Here is a 7629-nt window from a genome sequence, read left to right as displayed (position 1 = left end):
TCTGTACCTGGTGAAAAAATAAAGCTATTTTTTCGATATTAAGAGTTGTTCTGGATCACAAACAAGATAGTACATTTGGTCCATGACCTGCTGGTTGATGGTTCCCATATTGTTGTACATAAAGGTACAGCAAAGGAGACTTGCCAGGACACTGATCCAGGAGTCATTCTAGTTGTCTCCCTAGAAGTCATTGTAGAAGCCACATAGAGAAGAAGAGCATGTGCTTACAATTCAGATAGACAAAGTCTGAATCGCAGCTCTGTCTCTGTTTAGCTGTGGATACTTTGGCAAGCCATTTCTCTATGCAATTTTTTCCCATCTGTACAAAAATTTAGAAACATTCAATTCATGGTGTAGTGAATTTTAAATAGGGCTTTTTATAGCCTTTATTTTCTGTTATCTTTTTGATGATAGTCATTCCAACATGTATGAGGTGATATCTCATTGTGGTTTTGATTTGCATTTCTCTGATAATTATTGATGTGGAACACCTTTTCATGTACCCATTGGCCATTTATATATCTTCTTTGGAAAATATCTGTCCAAGTCCTTTGCACATATTTTAATCAGAGGATGATGATTTTTTTTGGCGTTGAGCTGTAGGGGCCTCTCATATATTTGGATATTACTGCTTATCAGATACACGATTTGCATCACTTCTTGGCCTTTTGGCTAAGATCAAGTACAGGTATATGCTTTGCAAATATTTTCTCCCATTCTGTAGGTTGCCTTTCATTTTGTTGATCACTTTTTTTTGCCATGCAGCCACTGTTTAGTTTTAAGTAGTCTCACTTTATTTTTGCTTTTGTTGCCTGTGATTTTGGTGTTATATCCAAAAAATTGTTGCCAACGTTAATGTTAAGGTGCTTACTGCCTATGTTTTCTTCCAGCAGTTTTATGGTTTCAGGTGTTACGTTGATGTTTTTAACTCATTTGATATTAATTTTTGTGAGTGGTCTAAGATAGGGGTTCAATTTCAATCATTTGAATGTGATTACCCAGTTTTCCGAACACCATTCATTGAAGAGACTATCTTTTCCCTGTTGATTGTTCTTGGCTCCCTTGTCAAAGATTCATTGACCATACTTGTGGGTTTATTTCCGGGCTCTTGATTCCTTTCAATTGCTTTATGTGTCTATTTCTATGTCAGTACCATACTGTTTTGATTGCAATATCATTGTAATATAGTTTGAAATCAGAAATGATTTTACTTCTTGCCTCTCATTTGGGATATCTTTTCATTCTTTTTCTTGCTTGACTGCTCTGGCTAGACTTCAGTACTGTGCTGAATAGGAGGGGCGAGAGTGGGCACACTTGTCTTATTCCTGATCTTAGAGGGAAAGCTTTCAAACTTTGACCATTAAGTATGATATTAGCTGTGGGCTTGTCATATATGACCTTTATTGTGCTGAGGCATGGTCCTTTCATATTCAATTTAGTGAGAGCTTGTATCACGAAAGGATATTTAATTTTGTCAAATGATTCTTCTGCATCTATTGAGATGGTCATACGGTTTTATCCTTCATTCTATTAATGCGATGTATCACATTTGTAGATTTGAAGAGTTAAACCATCATTGCATCCCAGGGATGACTCCCACTTGATCATGTATATGATCCTTTCACTGTGCTGGCTGGCCTCTGGCTTCAACTGGGACGGCTAGGTAGGCTCCCTGGTCCAGCAGAGCTGCTGACTGTGTTCTACAGTCAAGTGTGGCCACTAGCTGGGCTCTGCAATAACCTCTGGTTGGGTGAAGTTGCAGGTCATGTTTCCTGGCAGGGTGGTGACACTGGTTGGACCACCTGATTCGGCAGAGGTGTGGGCTGGGGTCCACAATTTTTCCTGGTTGGGTGGGGCCTCAGGCTGTTTTCCCTGATGAGATGGTGCTGCTTGTTGGACTTCATGTTCAGGTGGGGCTGTAAGCTGGGCTTTCTGGTTAGACATGGCTTCAGGCTGAGCTCTATGATCAGGAGAGGCTACAGGCTGAGTACCAAAGTTGGGCGGGGCCACAAGCTGGGCCTTACATTTGAGTACACTGCTGGCTATAGCCAACTATTGAGTGAGGTCACTGGCCATAGTCTGGTTGGTTGTGGCCCCCAGCTCTATCCTGCAGTTGGATTTGGATGAAGAATATGATCTGTGGTGGGGCAGGGTTGATATCTGGGCTTACAGGTCAGGTGGTGCTGAAGACTTCTCTCTGTGTTTGGTGGGGTCAGTGATTTAGCTCGCTGCCTGGGCAAGGCTGCAGAGTCTTTTAAGCAATCAGGAAGGGATGTATATTGGGCTATGTTGGTGTGCAGGGCTATAGGCTAGGCTCCATGTTTGGGTGGTATTGTAGGCTGGGCTCCAAGGTTCCCCTATTTCCTAATCAGGCTTCCTGGTCATGTGGGACTGGAGGCTATTTTCTTCAGGGGGCAGGTTTGCTGGCTAGGCTCCCTGCCTTAGTGGGACTGTAGGATTGGCTCCATGGCTGCTCAAGTTCTCTGGCCAAGTGTCCTGGTTGGGCAGGACTGAAGGCTGTGCTCGGCAGTGGGGTGGGTTGCTGCTTTGTTTTCCTGCCCTGCTATACCACAGGATATGCTCTTGGGCTGCCTGGCATCTCAGGGCAGACTTCCTCTTCAGGCGGTGATTGAGACTCTACTCACCAGCTTTTCAGGGCTGCAAATTTGCTTCCCTGCCTGGACGGCCCTTGAGTTGTGTTTCATGCTGCTGGGCGTCTGTAGCTACACTTCCCAGTGGGACAGGATGGGATATTATGATCATTAGTTGGGCAGGGCTGTGAATTTGATTCCTTTTCCAGGTGAGGCCATAGAATGGGTTCAGTGGGTACTACGACCCAGTGGTTGGGGACCCAAATCAGGCAGAACTGCAAATTAAACTGTGGAAATAGATTCTCATTGTACTTACATGTGATTTTATTCAGCTGCTTCTTTTAGCATCCATTGATGATTGTGTTAATAATAATTATTACTGTGAACTTTGTCTAAAGGTGATTTTGTATTTTCACCATTCCTTAAACATTTATTTGAGTTCTACTGTAAGCAAGAGCTGTCCCTTCTCCTCTATTTATTGATGTACGTATTCAATCTTTTAATTATCTGTATGGACTCATAGGTATTTGTTTTATTCTGTGGGCTTTAATATTTTACTATCATTATTTATTTTTTTGCTCCATTTACCCTATATTTGTTCATTTAGTGCTTTTCAAGCTGGCTCTGGGTCTTTTTGGCATGCTTCCATCATATTTTGAGCACTTGCTTACTTTCCAGCACAATCAAATATTCCTAGTTCATCTTGCATTTTCTCTGCTTAAACCCTAATATCAATCATTCCTCCAATAAGCCTTGATTCCTTTCATTGGATAATGGTACTTAGAAACCAAGATGTCACACTAGGTGTGTGCATTACTTCTAGATCTCTCAGGTGGCACAGCTGATAAATATATGTATGCATAGTAGTACATGCATATACACATCTGTATTTCTTTCTCTTTATTTTAACTTTTTTTAATTAATTTTTTTGCTGGGAGAGATTTGCCCTGAGCTAACATCCGTTGCCAGTCTTCCTCTTTTTATGTGAGCTACAGCCACAGCTTGGCTGCTGACAGATGAGTGGTGTAGTTCCATGCCCGGGAACCAAACCCGGGCCACCGAAGTGGAACATGCCAAACTTTAACCACTAGACCATTAAGGCTGACCCTGTATTTATTTCTTATGTATCCATTTCTCTATATTACCAGGAGTTCCTGCTGATATTTTCAATTCCAGTCCACTACAACAGGATTTTTTCAAACTTCCCTCTCCCTTTATTAAAACTACTTTTCCTGACTATGGTTGACTTACCTTTCATTATCCATAATAAATTTACCTACCTGCTCAATCCCAGTATACACATCAAGTTTCAACATTGCTAATCCGTACTGTGTGATAAATAAATTGATGAACTAGAGTACAATAATAGTGTGCAATTCTTTTTATCTTTAGCCTTATGTATACAGTCAGAACCCCGTATTTCAAAGATGCTTATTAGTTCTTTCCTTCTCCATCTTCTTCAGTATGGTTAAATTATTCATTTATAACGTACTTAGGTTCATTTGTTCCTGCGTATCTTCCATTTTGTCCGCCATCTCATCTTGATTGATTTTAAGTAGGTATTCAGATTTTGAGTATGTGAAACATTATGTGGTTCTAAGATTCAGAGCTTTCCAAAAAGGTGTACTCAGAGAAACAGCACTTCTCCTTCATCTTGCTTCTCCATTCTCATTCCATCTTTCATTCTTTTCTTTCCATACCACTCCCATTCATGCTCTGTAGATACACAATCTTCAGAGTTTCTAGTTTCTCTCTCTTGTATTTCCTTTTCACAAATAAACAGATCCATGTACGTTTTCTTATACACGTAGCCTAACATAAAATTTCACATAGTATAGATATATGGAAATCACTGCATATTCATTCACATAAAGCTTTTGCACTGTTTTCTTACAGCTATTTACACAATTGTGTGGATGTGCCATAGTTTATTTCTACTCACGCTGATGGGAGATGTTTGATTAGTCTTTCAGATGAGGGCAATTAACCAAACAATGGCTACTTCAGTTCCCGAGTGAGCATGGGGTGAACTATATGAAAGAAGGTAAAGGAAGTTCAGGATCTAACAGCAAACTGTACTGTCCAGTCGTCTTATGGGAAAACAGGATACCATTGATCCTCAGGAAAAATGTTATATATTGTGTTATATACTCAAATTTTAGTTGTGCCATGTGAAAGAATCTCATTTGCTTGTAAACACTGTGAAAGTTCATCTCTTCTGGTCACTTACGGTCTACCTATATGCATGTACAAATTTCTTATTCAATACTATAACAGTTTTCTTTTTACATGTTTAAGGAAAGGACTTTGCTGATAAGACTTTCAATTCACTTTATAATATGAAAGAGTGAATTTCTTGTCTATGCTCCAAACCTCTTTGAAGATGATGAATGTTACTGTCTGTTGATAAATTTGGGCATTTTGGTTGTGAATAATTCAATTCATGATAGGTACAAAATTATTCTATCTATGAAAACATTTATAAATCCAAAATAAATAGGGAGGTGCCTTGAATATTATATACTCTAATATTAACAGCATTTCTAGCTCATCAATAGGATTGTAATTTATTTATTTATTTAAGATTTTACTTTTTTCCTTTTTCTCCCCAAAGCCCCCCGGTACATAGTTGTATATTCTTCATTCTGGGTCCTTCTAGTTGTGGCATGTGGGACGCTGCCTCAGCGTGGTTTGATGAGCAGTGCCATGTCCGCACCCAGCATTCGAACCAACGAAACACTGGGCCACCTGCAGTGGAGCGCGTGAACTTAACCACTCCGCCATGGGGGCAGCCCCGATTGTAACTTATTTTTTATACTTTTCTATCAATAGTGTTTTTTTAAGAATGTGAATTATTTTATCATCACAGAAAAAAAACACACAAAAGTAAAGCATTTTCTATTTGGAAAACAAAAATCATTTATTTCAAGAAACATTTTGTGTTAGGTGTTGGATATTGAAATTCATTTGTCATTCATTTGTTAGACAAGTATTTAGTAATCCTTGACGATATATAAACCCTGTAAAAGATTACTGTTTAACTCTGCATAGATGAATTACTATATTAAGGTAGGTCAGTTAGGAAATGTGGCTCCAAAGAGAGATTTTATCAATCCTCTTGGTTTGGACAGAAAGCACAGGCAACTGATAAAGTTTCAGGGTGCAATAAAGATATTTTATTCTGGCGAGCAAGTAGGACACAAAGATTCAAACAATAGCAGTTTGGAAATGAGAATTAATTTATGCATGTTGTAATTAAGTTTAAAATGTTTCAGAATAAACAATATACTGTGTGTGTTTAGATGCTGACTCCAATTTACAATCATAGGGTGGTTAACAAGCATGTGAGTTGACCAAGCCTGGGATAACTACCTTAAGAATTGGTGATTTAGTACAGGAAGCATTCTTTTCTGAATTTACAATAATGAATGTGTTCATTGGCATAAGAGTCATAGGAATAATAAAGTGAGTGGGATTTAAAATATGTGATGGGTTAGGAGAATTGAACAGGTCCCAGTAGCTAGTTTGAACAAGACACACTGTACGGCAGGCCCACCTGCTCCTGCCAGCTGTGTATGTTCCAGGGCTTGCACCTCTTGCCCTGCTTCTCCCCACTCCAGAGAGGACCCTGACCCTGATATAACTTCAGGGCCAGAGAACCTGTCACAGATGCTCCTGCACCCCCCCATGGAGTGAGCCTTTGCTTCAGAGAGAAGGACATCCGCAGGCTGCAGACCAGTTGTTTAAATGTTCTTACTCTTTGTTATATTCAAAGTACACATATCGGCAAAATTTAACCTGAGTCCGAAGAGGCCAGAGGATCTGACAAGACACTGTCTTGTCAGATCATCTGCTCCCTTATTTCCTGTATTCTTGAAGCGAAGTCTTCCTTATTTTTCCTTGCATTTCTACTGAGTTCCTGCATCCCATCCTCTCTATGATGCTGAAGAGTTTCCTTTATAAATACATTCTGTGAGGACTATACAGTAACAAGCTAACAGGTGAGAGTAGCACTCCTGAGGCAGGCTACGGCCAAATCCGAGGGAATGGAGAAAGGTATGTAGATGTGTCCACAGCAGCTCACTTCTTACTGGACCGACACCACATGGAAGAATGGCTGTGAAACTGCCTTCCCACAGAAATGTTGAAAAAGTGCTTGTATGGATCTTTGATTCTTTCAATTATTTAACAATTATTTATTAATATTCACGTATGGGAGAGGCCTTTTGACTGGAGCCTTATGTGGAGATGTATATAAATCTTATTCCAATGGATGACACTTTATGACTGAACTTAAAAGTGAATGAGGATTCCTCTTACTCTGCTTTTATCTTCTACCTCACTCTTGATCCCTTCTTTCATCTAAACCATGATCATTTCGTGTCAACATTCACCTGTTGACTGTTTCTGATTTGTCTTGCTGGTCATGTGTGTTGGGGAGAATTGAACAAGCAGCAGAACTCATCACTGCTCCCTCATCCCCTTTACCAGATCGACCAGACACGCAGGATTCAGCACACTTCTCTGATGATACCAAAGGGTCTGTGGGGACTGGCTCAGTTGCAGCAATCCTCATTCCAGTGACTTAGGTTGGGGAAAATGTAAGCAACTGACCATTAGCTCACTACCCTCAAGAAAGTACAGCTGTGCCTGTAGATTGAACAGTCTGTCAGCCTGTGGGTATCATGTTCAATGAGAAATTGAGGCTCAAATCAAAAGCGTAGTCTTATTTTGACAGAAGCTCCTTGAATGGATACAAGAATTATGGTGAAAATGAGAGGTTTGCAAGACAATGGTTCTTTCTTTACTATTTTAGCAATTATAATTTTGCTGTGAGGCAAAAGAGGTGGCTGGATAATTGTCATGGGAGAGAAGCTTGAGGAACCAGAGCATGTGGAGTGTCCAGTCCCTCAGAGAGGACAGAGCAGCAGGTTTAGTCAAGTGTGCATGTCCTTTTTGCCTCTGAGTCCCTTCTGCCCTGGTTCCTAAAACTGTGTCCTTTATTTTGAGAGACCTACAGAGCAGTCAATATAGTAAG

Source organism: Equus caballus, chromosome 5 (genome assembly GCF_041296265.1).
Source record: "Equus caballus isolate H_3958 breed thoroughbred chromosome 5, TB-T2T, whole genome shotgun sequence".
Lineage (NCBI taxonomy): Eukaryota > Metazoa > Chordata > Mammalia > Perissodactyla > Equidae > Equus > Equus caballus.
The sequence above is the reverse complement of the archived record's forward strand: the minus strand, read 5'-3'. Positions refer to the sequence as shown.